We start from the raw sequence: 14,348 nt of genomic DNA, 5'->3' as shown, positions 1-14,348 counted from the left end.
TACAATTTCATATTTCTAGATCCTAGAAGTCTCAGTTTGTAATTCTTCAATCATCAGGCAAGGCATCAGTTATGCTATACCATCCCGTTTTGCCTGTTCCTTACTGAACCCATCAGAACAAAAGACAATGTATCTGCAGTAGTGCTTTATTTTTGTAAGCATTCAAAAGCAGACTTGTTTTATATTCTGTGTTTGCTAACCCCAATATCTAAAGTCCTTGGAGGTCTAATCATATTGTTTGTTTCTGCTGACTCAGTCATGGTGGGCTGTTGATTCTATGAACTTGAAATTGCTAATATTTGGCTGTTTTTACTTTGTCAGAATCCTGAGGGACACAGTTGAGTTCATTTCCACCAGAGAGCACTGTATTTGTATTCAGCCAACCCTGCAGCAGCAACCCCCCAGCTTGTTCTCTCCTGGACAATGCAGAGAATACAGCAGCAAGTCCCAAATCCACAAGGCCAGTCTTAGCATTGTGTTTTCAGGGGAGACTTTACCCCAAGCTAAGGAAATACTTTTTTTTGTATGTTCCCTTGGCAACTTTCTCTGGAGGCAGAACTTTTTGGGTCTGGCTTACATAAAGGTCTGTCAAAACCCTCCACATTGCAGGAGCCAAAGGCTTGTCTTTTGTTCCTGAAACCATTAACACCTAATGGTATAGGTCCTGGTATGTGGCTGTCCCTAGGTAGCCTGTGGCTTCAGGACACACTGCATTATCTTCAGCTTTAGTTTATGGCCTCTGGATGTGGCCTGTTGTACTTTGCCCAGCATTTCCAGGTATTTACACTTAAAGTATTGAGTCCACAGTACTATCCAGAGGACTCCCACTACATGCCACACTCCTGGCTCACTATTATCTTAGTCCTCTGAGGGGAGAGGCTCACCTGCGATATTCCCAAAGGCTCACACTGCCTGTTCGCACACAGCCATCTGGGAGGAAGACAGGAGCTCCACCAATGGCTGGACGGCGTCCCCTTCCACTACAGCTTGGTCTGCTCCGAAGTCCCGGAAGCAATGTTGGTCAGAGCCCAGGCTGCCTCAAACTGCAAGCAGGGGTGGAGTGATGACCTCAGGAACTCCACCAGCTTGGGAATGAGCCCTGCTTCGATAATCAGTTTCAAAGGAGGGTTCTTTTCCCGGGACAGTAGTTTCCTTTGCAATGAAAGAGAAACAAACAAACAAACGAAAAACAAGACACGTGAAGCAGGTATTAAGAACTTCCTTTATAGATGTGTTCCTGGCATTCCTAAGATCACGTGAGACAAACGGCTAGGCCAGAGGTACTTAACATCCTAGAAGGTTGGCCTAAGCACTTTGCAGAGATGAAGCAACATTTTCCCCTTCAGGTATTATCTATTACCTGGATTCCTGTAGAGGCCAATTTAAATTTAGCAATTTATCTCTGACAATACTTGTGTATCTTAAGTTCTCAAGGGCAGTGGAGAGGAGCTATTTAGTCTCACTTTTGGATGGACTAGCCTTGTCTTATATTATGTCTTATATTGTGCCACTGCCAAGAAACCAAATAGGCCATTGGAACTCATTTTTAATTGTGAACCTGTGAACAGCCACTGTCTGCTGGGTGATACCTGGCTGCCTTGGTGGCCCAGAAACACAGGTCTGGATCCGAAGCATTCACTCCATTGATTATTTCCTGTAGGGTGAGGCTGGCCTGCAAGGAAGGAGACACATATTCAGGTCAGAGTCTTTGCCAAAAGGAACCATGAAGGTCATCGAGTCTAGCCATCTATCTGATTAGAACAGGCTGGCTTGGACAAGATGTCCCAATCTGCATACTGGTCTATATTAGAAGATTTGCTGGTCTCATGAGGCTCATAGATCTCTGGGGTACTTCTCATGCTCTGGGGGAGAGGCAATTCCTATCATCACTTGGATCCCAGAACCTTTTTATAACATGCAGTAAGAATATGCTAGTGGATTTCAGCAAAAATGACAGAGTTAGTACCACCCAAAATTATCTTCTTCATAAAAGCAACAAGAAAATTAACAATAGTTGGAATCGACTTTTTCAGAACTCTAGAAACTGACCAAAGGCTTGCAATAATTTGTTTTACTTAAGCATAAAAGAGTTTATTCAAGAAAAATATCTAGATCTCAGTAAGGACAGTGAGTATTGTGCCATTTGCTTTGCCTTATCCCACCCCCCACCCCCCTAGCACCACGCTAGCCTTTAAAACCAACAGCTTAGTAGCCACTGGAGGAGGCAGAATGAGTTTGTGCTCCTTCAAAGTCTTATTCCCATAAATCATTATTTGACCTATTTGGTAGTTTCCTGGGAGAACCCATTTGTAAGGTTCTCTTTATTTTATTTGACTCAGATATCGCACAGTGCAAAAGTCCTTTCTCTGGGGGCATTTGTTTAAGACAGTCAGAGGAATTTGTTTAACTTCACAGCTGCTTTTGGAAGGAGGGGTGCTGAATAAGAGTTGGGGACAAATAACAGACTAAACCAGAAAACTTGAAAGGAAAAGCTGGGGAGTGAGATGTTCATTGCGGCTTTGGGAGCTCTGACACAGTCCCAAAATCTAGAAGGCCACGTGCATACACAGGGCTGTACATATGCTTATAAAACACCGAGAAGGCCCTGCACCCTCACCTCTGGCTAACTTCAAGACTCTGTGCAAGCAAGAAATGAAAGTGTTGGGCAGATAAAATGTATTATGCTCACTTTGTTAAAGATGGAGGCCGTTGCCCAGGTGATATTAACGTGTGTTGAGAATCCTTGTAGCCTGGGGCTTGGTTTTGGGATTAAGCCTTTCCCACCCTTTTTGATGTGGGGTGGTACAATCCAATCATGCCTCAGAGAAGTGACTTTGTATTAGAGACTTCCCTATTTTGGTATATTGGATTAGAGGTTGTGAAGCTACACTATAAAATGGGGACGGAACGAGAGCTTGGGCTCTTGGTTCCTGGGATGATTAGAGGAGAGAGCAGAGCAGAAGGAGGCCACATGGAGTAGGCCAGGAGAAGCAGCCAAGATGGCGGAGTGCTAAGTGAGATGCCAGTTTGTGTAGAGTTTGTATCTGGGATAAGGAAGGAGATGGGGAACAGAGATGAATAAGGCTGGTGAGCTAGAAACCTTTGATTCTAGGAAACTTGGATAAGTCAGTAGCTTTGTGAGCACTGAATGTGATTGGGTTTTGGAGCCCAGTGTGTGTTTTTACTTGCCCGCCGGGTGCAAGCTAGAATTAAAGACTATGGCCCATCAGTTTTTGGCTCCGCTGTTTCTTTGCCGACTGTCCGAATCCAATGCAAACCTGCATGGGCCGGGCTGCTCTGATGGTGGCCCTGGCCCTGCCTCCTGGCTTTACAGAAAGCTTAAGTCAAGATTGTCAGCTGTCTGGTTGAGTATTTAAGGCATGCCCCAACATGCACACAGTACCCATTGGCAAAGATTGGGTGAATTTTTGGTTCCAAGTATTTAAGGAAATCTGTCTAACTGTTAGCTGACCGCTGAGCAGAGAACTCAGTAGCCACACATTAACAGAGAATACAGACTTTAAAAAATTAGTTCAGAAGTCACTGAACAAAAAATAACAACAGCAACAACAACAACAACATGTGGGCAAAAGGATCTGATATCCAAAGTTGCTACATAATATATATATATTTTTTTAAATTGTTTTTTTTTCTTCATTTTTTTCTGAAGCTGGAAACGGGGAGAGACAGTCAGACAGACTCCCGCATGCGCCCGACCGGGATCCACCCGGCACGCCCACCAGGGGCGACGCTCTGCCCACCAGGGGGCGATGCTCTGCCCATCCTGGGTGTCGCCATGTTGCGACCAGAGCCACTCCAGCGCCTGAGGCAGAGGCCACAGAGCCAACCCCAGCGCCCGGGCCATCCTTGCTCCAATGGAGCCTCAGCTGCGGGAGGGGAAGAGAGAGACAGAGAGGAAAGCGCGGCGGAGGGGTGGAGAAGCAAATGGGCGCTTCTCCTGTGTACCCTGGCCGGGAATCGAACCCGGGTCCTCAGCACGCTAGGCCGACGCTCTACCGCTGAGCCAACCGGCCAGGGCGCTACATAATATTTTGAAAGTGACCAATTGCCAAAAAAATTGCAAGACATGCAAAATATGGCATGTACACATGAAAAAAACAACAATTAATAGAAATTGTCCCTGAAGAGTCCAAACATTGAACTTAATAGACAAAGACTTTAAATATATTCAAAGGAGTAAGAAAAACCATGTCTAAAGAACTAAAGGAAAATATGGGAATGATGTCTCACTAAATAGAGAATATTGATGAAGAGATAGAAATTACAAATGGGAACCAACTAGAAATTCTGAAATTGAAAAGTATAATAACTGAAATAAAAAATTCACTAAAGGAGCTCAGGGGCAGATTTGAATAAACAATCAGTAAGCTTGAAGATAGGTCAAGTGAGATTATCCAGTTTGAGGAAGATAAATAAAAAAGAATAAACATGAAAATTGGCAGATCTGTGTAGATCTGTGAAACACCATCAAGCATATGATTTCATAAAAGGATGGAGAGGAGAGAAAGGGGCAAAAACAAAGAGAGAATTTTGAAATCATCAAAAGATAAGCAACTTATCACACCCAAGGGCTCTGTAAGATTAAGAGCTGATTTATCACCAGGAAGTATGAAGACCAGAAAGCAACAGATTGACTTATTTTAAATGCTGAAAGAAAAGACTATTAAGCAAGAATTATATATCTAGCAAACTATAATGAAGAGGAAATTAAGACATGCCTAGACTGAAGACAAAGACAAAAACAGAATCCATTGTTAGCAAATCAACTGTACAAAAAGAGTTCCTTAGGTGCTAAAAAGTAGACAATAATTAAAATCACATTTAGAAATCAATAACACCAGTAATGATATATATTGGTAAATGTAAAAGACATAAAAATACAAATATATTTTTGATTGTAACTGTTTTTACTGTATTTCCCCATGTATTAGATACACCTTAATTTTGGGGCCCAAGATAAAAGAAATGTATTACATACAGTTATTGAACTCAAGTTTTATTCATCATAAAATTCATATAACTCCTCATCACTGTCAAAACTCCCAACCTTGTCGTCATCTGTGTCTGATGACAGTCACTGTCTTCAACAATGAGCACAAAAACAAGCGCAAAAAAGTAAGAAATGCAAGTAAAAAAACTACAACCACTGTATAACACGCACCCAGTTTTTAGACCTCAAAGTTTTCGAAAAAAGGTGTGTCTTATACACAGGGAAATAAGGTATATGCTGTAAAAGAACTGCATAAAACAATAATTATAAATCTATAGTGAGGGGCATACAATGTATAAAGAGGTAACTGGTGTGACAATAAGAACAAAAGGAAGTGGGGAGGGAATGAAGCTAATATAGGAGTAAATTTTGTACACTATTAAAATTAGGTTGATATTACTCCAAGCTAGATTATTGTGAGTTAAGATGTTAACTATCCCCAGGACAAAAACTAAAATAAAAAAAATTAAATATATAGCAAAAGAAACAACAGGAAAATAAAAATATTAAACTGGAAAATATCTGTTTATCACAAAATAAGACAGCAATGAAGAAATAAAGGCACAAGAAAGACAAAAGACAGTAGCAAAGTGGCAGACATGAATCTTGTTTTTGTTAGTAATTGCATATGTAAACACATTAAATACTCCCAATAAAAACAAGGATTGACAGAAGGAATTTAAATATCGTGATACAACTAAATGCTATTTATAAGAGACAGACTAGATTCAGGTTGACAATAAAAGGATTGAAAACAATATGCCATGCAAATAGTAACCACAGTGAGCTAAAGTGGGTATACTAATATTAGACAAAACAAACTTAAAGACAAAAGTTGTTACTAAAGACAATGACATTTTATAATAAAGTCAATTCATCCAAAGTATATAATAATAATTATAAACATGTACGTACCTATCAAAGCCCCCAAAATATATGCAGCAAAAACTTACAGAATTAAAGTGAGAAACAGAGAATTCAACAATGACCATTGGAAACATCAAACCCCACACTCAATAATAGATGGAACAATTAGTTATGATATCAACAAGTTAATAGAAGACTTGAACAACACTACAAATCAATCAGACCTAAAAGACATCTACTCTAAGGAAGAGCAAAATACACATGCTCTTCAAGGTACATGCAATGTTCTCCAGGATAGACCATGTGACATAAAACAGGTCAACAAATTTATAAGGTCTGAAACCATGCATAGTACGTTCTTCTACCACAATAAAGTTAGAAACCAATAATAGAAGAAAAATTAGTAAATTTACAATTTTGTAGAAGTTAAGTGACACACTCAAAGAAGAAATCACAAGGGAAATTAGAAAACACTTGGAGATAAATGAAACAAACACAACATAAAAACTGATGCTACAGCTAAAGCAGGGCTAAGAGGAAAATATATAGCCATATATTAGAAAAGTAAAAAGGTCTCAAATTCATGATATAACTTTATACTTAAAAAAAACCGGCCCTGGCCGGTTGGCTCAGCGGTAGAGCGTCGGCCTAGCGTGCGGAGGACCCGGGTTCGATTCCCGGCCAGGGCACACAGGAGAAGCGCCCATTTGCTTCTCCACCCCTCCGCTGCGCTTTCCTCTCTGTCTCTCTCTTCCCCTCCCGCAGCCAAGGCTCCATTGGAGCAAAGATGGCCCGGGCGCTGGGGATGGCTCTGTGGCCTCTGCCTCAGGCGCTAGAGTGGCTCTGGTCGCAACATGGCGATGCCCAGGATGGGCAGAGCATCACCCCCTGGTGGGCAGAGCATTGCCCCTGGTGGGCGTGCCGGGTGGATCCCGGTCGGGCGCATGCAGGAGTCTGTCTGACTGTCTCTCCCTGTTTCCAGCTTCAGAAAAATGAGAAGAAAAAAAAACCCTAGAAAAATAAGAGCAAACTAAACCCAAAACTAGCAGAAGAAAGAAAATATTAAATACTAGAGTGGAAATAAAATAGAGAACAGAAAAGTGGGGGATGGAAACCAATGAAACCAAAAGTGGGTTCAAGAGATAACAAAAATGACAAATCTTTAGCTAGCCTGACCAAGAGAAAAAGAGAAGACTGGAGTTATTGTTGAGAATGAAAGTGGGAACATTACTACACAGAAATAAACAAGATTAGAGAGTAGATGAACAAAATATGCCAACACATTAGATTATCGAATAAGAGACAAATTCTTAGGAATACACAAACTACCAGAAGTGACTCAAGAAGAAATAGAAAATCTTAATAGACTTGTAACAAATCAACTACAGTATTAATTTAAAAAAGCCAAGAAAACAAAAACAAAAAAACTTCCACAAAGAGAAGCCTAGGCCCAGACTGGCTTCACTGGTGAGTTTTCCCAAATAGTTAAAAAGGAATTAACAGTAATCTTTATAAACTCTTTTTAAAAATAGAAAATGGGGGAACTTTCTAGCTCTTTCTATGAGTCTGGCCATACCTTGATACCAGACAAACAAAGAGATTACAAGAAAAAGTACAGACCAATATCTCTCATGAATACATATGCAAATATCCTTAACAAATTCTAGGAAACTAAATACAGCAATATATGAACAGGATTATACATCATGAGCAATTGTGATTTAACTAAAAAATGCAAGGGTAGATAGAGCCTTGGCTGGTGGCTCAGTGGATAAAGCGTTGACCTGGTTTATAAACATCCCAGATTCGATTCCAGGTCAGGGCACACAGGAGAAGCATCCATCTACTTCTCTCCCTTTTCCCCTTCTCTTCCTCTTCCCTTCCCACAGCTAGTGGTTTGATTGGTCTGAATATGGCCCCGGGTGCTGAGGATAGCTCTACTGGAGCACATCAGCCTCAGGTGATAAAATAGCTAGACATCAGCCCCTGATGGGGTTATTGGGTGGATCCTGGTCAGGGTATATGCAGGAGTCTATCTCCCCACCTCTCATCTTAAAAAAAAAAAAAAAAAAAAAGGAATGCAAGGTAAATTAAATTCATAGAATAGAGAGAAAATAAAATCATATGATCACCTCAAATGCAGAAAAAGCATTTTACAAAATCCAGCATGCTTCCATGATTTAAAAAAAAAATTCAACAAACTAGGAATAAAAGAGAACTTCCTTAAACTGATTTACAAAACCTACAAAACACTCACAGCTAGCATCATACTTAATGGTAAGAGACTGAAAACTTTCTCCCTAAGATCAGGAACAAGACAAGGCTGTCCACTCTTATTCAACATAGTATTGAAAGTTTAGACAGGCCAATTAGGCAAAATAAATAAATAAATGCCATCCATATTGGAAAGGAAGAAGTAAAACCATCTCTATTTGTAAATGACATGATCTTGGATGTAGAAAATCCTACATATACAAAAAATTAGAGCTAATAAATAGGGTTCAGCTAGATTGCAGGATTAACATACAAAAACCAATTGTATTTTTATGCACTAGCAATGAACAATCCAAAATTAAAATTAGGAAAACAATATTTACAGTAGCATCAAAAAGAATAAAATATTTGAAAATAAATTTAATAAAAGTACATAACACATATGCTGAACATTGTAAATAAATTTAGTGAGGACCTAAATAAATGAAAAACTATTCCATGTTAATGAATCGAAAGACTTAGCACTCTTAAGATGGCAACACTCCACAAACTAATCTATAGATTCAATGCAATCCCCACTGAAAGCTGAGCTGAGTTTATTGAAGAAATTGACAAGATAGTTCTAAAATTCTTAAGGAATTGCAAGGGATCTAGACTAGCCGAAATAATCTTGAAAAAGAAAAACAAAGTTGGAAGATTCACACTTTTCAATTTCAAAATCTACAAAGCTACAGTCATCAAGTTGGTATTGGACTGGCATAAGATAAACATGCAGATCAATGGAAGAGAATTCAGAGTCCACAAATAAACCAGCATATTTATTATCAATTGATGTTTCACAATGTGTCAAGACTATTCAATAAGGAATAGTCTTTCAAACAAATGGTGTAGGGCCAAATGGATATTCACATTCAAAACAAGGAAATGAGACTCCTACTGATTTAATTAAAAATGGACCAATGACCTACATATAAGAGCTAAAACCATAAAACTCTTAGAAAAAAAAGGGATAAGTCTTTATGACCTTAGATTAGGCAATAGATTACTAGATATGATACCTAAAGCACATAAAACCAAAGAAAAAAGTAGGCAAATTAGACTGTTTCAAAATTAAAAACTTCTATGCTTCAAAGAGTCTATCAAAAGATTGAAACGATGATCTACAGAATGGGAAAAATATTTGCAAATGATATACATGATAAAGACTTAGTATCCAGAATTTATAAAGAACTCTACAACTCAAGAATAAAAAGATCAGTTACCTGATTTAAAACATGGACAAAGGGTTTGAATAGGCATTTCTCCAAAGAAAATAAACAAATAAGCACATGAAAAAAATGCTCATTAGTCATTAAAAAAAATTTCAAAATCACAACAATAAAGCCCTTCGCAGGCCCTAGAGAGCTATAATTCAAAAATGGACAATAACAAGTGCTGGTAAGAGTATCAGAACGTACAATGGTGCAGCTACTTGGGAAAAGGGTTTGGCAGCCCATTTCCCATTGCAACTGCCACAAATTTAGTGGCTTAAAACAACACAAACTTATTCTCTCTCAGTTCTGGAAGTTAGAAGTTCATAATCAATTTCACAGGATTAAAGTCATGGTGTCAGCAGGGCGGGTTCCTCCAGGAGGCTGTGAGGGGAGAGTCTGTTTTCTTGCCCTTTTCAGCTTTTAGTAGGGCAGCCTGCGCTCCTTAGCTTGTGACACTTCCCTCCACCTTCCAAGCACAGCACTCCAATCTCTGCTTCTGTTGTCAGATCACCTTCTGCTCTGACTTGTCCTTATTCTTTCTATAATAAGGATTGATGTGATTACATTGGGCCCATTAGGTAATTCAGGATAATCTCCTAGCTCAAGATCCCTAATTTAATCATGTCTACAAAGTCCCTTTCATTGTATAAGGCAGGGGTCCCCAAACTATGGCCCGCGGGCCTCATGGGGCCCCCTGAGGCCATTTATCTGCCCCCGCTGCACTTCTGGAAGGGGCACCTCTTTCATTGGTGGTCAGTGAGAGCAGCATAGTTCCCATTGAAATACTGGTCAATTTGTTGATTTAAATTTACTTGTTCTTTATTTTAAATATTGTATTTGTTCCCGTTTTGTTTTTTTACTTTAAAATAAGATATGTGCAGTGTGCATAGGGATTTGTTCATAGATTTTTTTATAGTATGGCCCTCCAACAGTCTGAGGGACAGTGAAATGGCCCCCTGGGTAAAAAGTTTGGGGACCCCTGGTATAAGGTAACACCCATAGATTCTGGGGTTTAGGAGATGGAGCTGTTGGAGGGGGGCATTATTCAGCTTACCATCTGCAGTTCCTCAAAGAGTTAAACGCAGTTACCATATGACCCAGCAATTCTACCCCTAGTTATGTACCCAGAGAAATGAAAACATATTCACATAAAAGATAATACACAAATGTTTATAGCAGCATTATTCATAATAGCCAAAATGTGGAAACAACCCAAATGTTCACCAGCTGATAAATGGATAAACCAAATGTGGTCTATCCATACAACCTGCTACAATAGGGCTGAACCTTAACAACATGATGCTCAGTTGAGAGGGCTCCATGGAGCCCTCCTCATACTTAGTATATGATTCCATTTCTATGACATCCCCAGAATAGATAAATCCAGAGACAGAAAGCAGATTCATAGTCACCAAAAACTAGGGGGAAGGAGGATTGAAGAGTGATTGCTTACTGGATGTGGCGTTTCTCTTTGAGGTGATGAATATGTTCTGAAATTAGCTAGTAGTGATGGTTGTACTACCTTGTGAATATACTAAAAAACATTGATAATATACTTTAAAAATGTGAACGCTGTGATACATGAATTATATTTGTTCTTTTTTAAGGCATGGTAATATAGGATAAAAAGGAAAACAACTCTTTCATTTCATAGTTTCATCTTTCTTGGATGAGGGGACTCTTTGGGACTATTCTAGATAAACAAAGCTAAGTAGAGATATGGTTCAGAGTCCTGCAATTCAGAGAATGGTTATAACCAGTCTTTTGTTTTTTTCTTCTTTTCCAAGTGAGAGGAGCAGAGATAGGGAGACAGACTCCCACATGTGCCCCACACAAAATCCACCCAGCAACCCCCATCTGGGGCTGATGGGGCCCATTTGGGACCATTCTGGCAACTGAGCTATTTTTAGTGCCTGAGGCGGAGGCTCCAATGGAGCCCTCCTCAGCACCTCGGTGATGCACTTGAACCACCTGATCTACGGCTGTGGGACAGGAAAAGAGAGAGAAAGAGAGAGAGAGAGAGAGAGAGAGAAGGGGGAGGGGAAGGAGGAGGGGTGGAGAAGCAGATGGTTGCTTCTCCTGTGTGCCCTGACTGGGAATCAAACCCAGGACATCCACATGCTGGGCCGACTCTCTACAACTGAGCCAACCAGCCAGGGCGATAACCAATCTATTTGATGGCTGGTAACACACCATTGAATCCATCTGCCCAGGCTGAAAGATGCCTGTTCTTTAAGAGCCATAAGCTCAGCAGAGTGCTGTGATGACAGGCAGCAGCAGATCATAAGAGGCACACAGACACAAAGGCATGTAGACACAATGCTACTGGAGTTCTAAGAAGGAAAAACTCCTGGTCAGGGCATTCTGGAAAGGGTCACAAAAAACAGTATTGGCCTGAAGTCAACCCAGGATTTGTATTGAGCGAGCTTAGGGTGGACAGAGAAGGGAAGACAGTGGACAGCATTCAAGTCCTAGGCAAGACTTTACTTGCTGAATAACCAGATGCCTCTGCAGAGAGATAACCTTCATAACCCCTCATTCCCTGTTTCTGGCTGAATGGTAGCAAGCAAATTTTCAACTAGAAGCAGCAATTTTCCCCCATTAGACCCCAGATCCCAGACTCACAGCCACAAAGGTAATGACCCTTAGCCTTCTGACAACACCAGTTTAGCTCTAGCCATGATCTCTCCAGCCCCTTCCTTCAAGATCCTCAATTGGAGTTTGCAAGTTCTGAATCAAATATTTCAAGCCAGAGAAATTTACTAAGGATGTGTTTTACACACAACTGCTCTAACTGCCACATTTCCAACCTACCCCTTTGGTCCCTTCTTCAGAAGCTGGGTCAGAGGAAAGATTGGTGATATTTCTTCTCTTTAAGACCTGCTCATCGTTCTTGGCCTTTTGGAGCTGCAGGCTGACTGCTATCCGCTGTTGTAGCCTCATCTAGTAAGGGAAAGAACTGGAGGATTTAGAGTTGGGAATTCAGGCTGTTAGCCTTTAGATCACACTTAAAGCATGTGATTTCATTTTACAGATTCAACAGGCCAGAAGATGTAAGATCACAGTTAGTAAATAGTCCCAGCTCAATGTCCTCCTCTGCTTCCTCCTCCTACACCACGTCTAGAAGAATAGTCCACCTTCTCCTAAGTAAAGGAAGATCATGTACACTCTCTGCAGGCCAGGATTCTCAGCTATAGGGACATCTAGCAAAGTGTCCCATTGCCCTGAGCATGGCACATCTTCACTGGTGCTGATTAGTTCCTGACGAGCAGTCCTGGGCCTTCCAATTATGGGGATCCAGGGAGGCTATGAACGAACTAACCAGGCCCAGACATCCCTGCCTACTTCCACTGTTATGTAATCACTCTCTAGGGACAGGCAAATCTTAATCCAGTCCTAAGAGTTTTACCTGGACACCAGACTGAGGGAGATTAAAATTTAAAATAAAAACAACCCTTTTGCCATATTAAGCAAAACTCAGACTTTGTAGTATTGAGAATACTAGAGAAATGATCTGAAGAGATGAGTTTTAGGCTGAAGACTTAAGTATTAATTTAAGAGAATTTATATGTATTGGATACTTCTGGTTCCTTAAACAAGCCACGTAATTCTTGCTGGATAGTAGGGTCACTGTGGTGTCATTCAGTGAGGCAGAAACACCTTTGGGCCTACTGAGCCCATTGTACTGTTGTCCCATTGTCATGGCCCCTCCCTGTGTATTCTCCCTTCTTATCTCCTGGCCTCCCTGCTGCTCTCCATGTAGTGGGTCCGATTCCTTTGTGCTAAATGGTTTCTGGTCATCTGCAGTGGTCTTGGAAGTCAGACAGCCATGCTTGTTGGAAAGGGTATAACAGTGATTTGGCTCTGGATGGTGCCCTAACCAAGTGACTTCTCCCATCCTCAGCTGCCTTTCAGATTCCCAAAGTGCACCCAACCTTGTCTGATACCACAGTCAAAACATATAGATGTAGGACATGGAGCTCAAGCCAGAACCCTGAACCCAGAGAAGCTGAGGGAGAGTCTGAATCCAAGCCCAGCTCTGCTTCCTGCCCTGGGCTCTTGCACTCAGCCCAGCAGCTAGAACAGTCTGGACTTTTCAGTTCCAAGTCCTATTTCTACAAGGCATGCTTGTTGGCCATACTGTACTCCCCATGTTCTAGCTCCTTGGTCAGTCTTCTTGACACAAGTGACTGCATGTTGGCATCTCTATGCCAGGCCCCTCATGCTGCCGTCCAGTCCCTAAGAGGGAGGTGTCAGCCCTCATTTATAGATGAAGAAACTGAGGCTCTGAAGTAAATGGTTCCAAGACCACATGGAGACTTTGATTTGAGTCCATAGTGGCTTGACTCCTGAGTCCTTGAGCTTGTCCTTCTCATTCTCAATATTTTATTATGAAAATTTCTAACATGTAGAAAGTTGAAAGACTTCTTTGATGAACATTCATTCACCTAACCACAATAAACAGTTTGCTATATTTGCTTTGTCACACCCCCCCCCATTCTATTTTTGATGCATTATAACCATGTGACTTTTTCTGCACTGTCATTGAGAGAGCAAGGCTGTTGCCTCATACTCACAGATGCATCTTTGCCTCGATACTTAAATTTCCTCAGCCTCTCTTCTGGAGCTTCTGAAGTCTGCATGTTGACTGGAAGAAGTAAACCACCTGCAGGCAGGACAGTTACAGAGAGATTTTCAGGGTCCAGTGTGTGGGTTACCTTGTTAAAGGCACGCAGATTCTAAGCCTTTATGGGGCTCATGGTGGAGCAATGAGCAGACTCAGGAAGTCTGCGCCATAGGCATCACTGGCTCATAGATGACCAGCACTGTGGAGTGCAGAAGGGTCCTGGGCTGCAGATGGAAGGGGAAACTTTTAGGGATAGTGTGGCTTGAACCGGGCCTCTGATGGCTAGGGCAGGTTGGGAATAAAGCACTGACCCCTTCCCTGTGGCTGTGTCCAAGAATTTCTATACAGAGTGTGTGTGCAGGATGGCAAGGAACCC

The 14,348-nt window shown here is 41.1% G+C and overlaps 1 pseudogene; it reads right to left on the bottom strand.

The window, feature by feature from the left end:
- LOC136335794 (importin subunit alpha-8-like) overlaps window positions 1–13,988 on the bottom strand; it is a 30,480-nt pseudogene extending 16,492 nt beyond the window's left edge.
- Between the last annotated feature and the right edge of the window lie 360 nt (window positions 13,989–14,348).

Source organism: Saccopteryx bilineata, chromosome 4 (genome assembly GCF_036850765.1).
Source record: "Saccopteryx bilineata isolate mSacBil1 chromosome 4, mSacBil1_pri_phased_curated, whole genome shotgun sequence".
Classification (NCBI taxonomy): Eukaryota; Metazoa; Chordata; class Mammalia; order Chiroptera; family Emballonuridae; genus Saccopteryx; species Saccopteryx bilineata.
The sequence above is the reverse complement of the archived record's forward strand: the minus strand, read 5'-3'. Positions and strand labels throughout refer to the sequence as shown.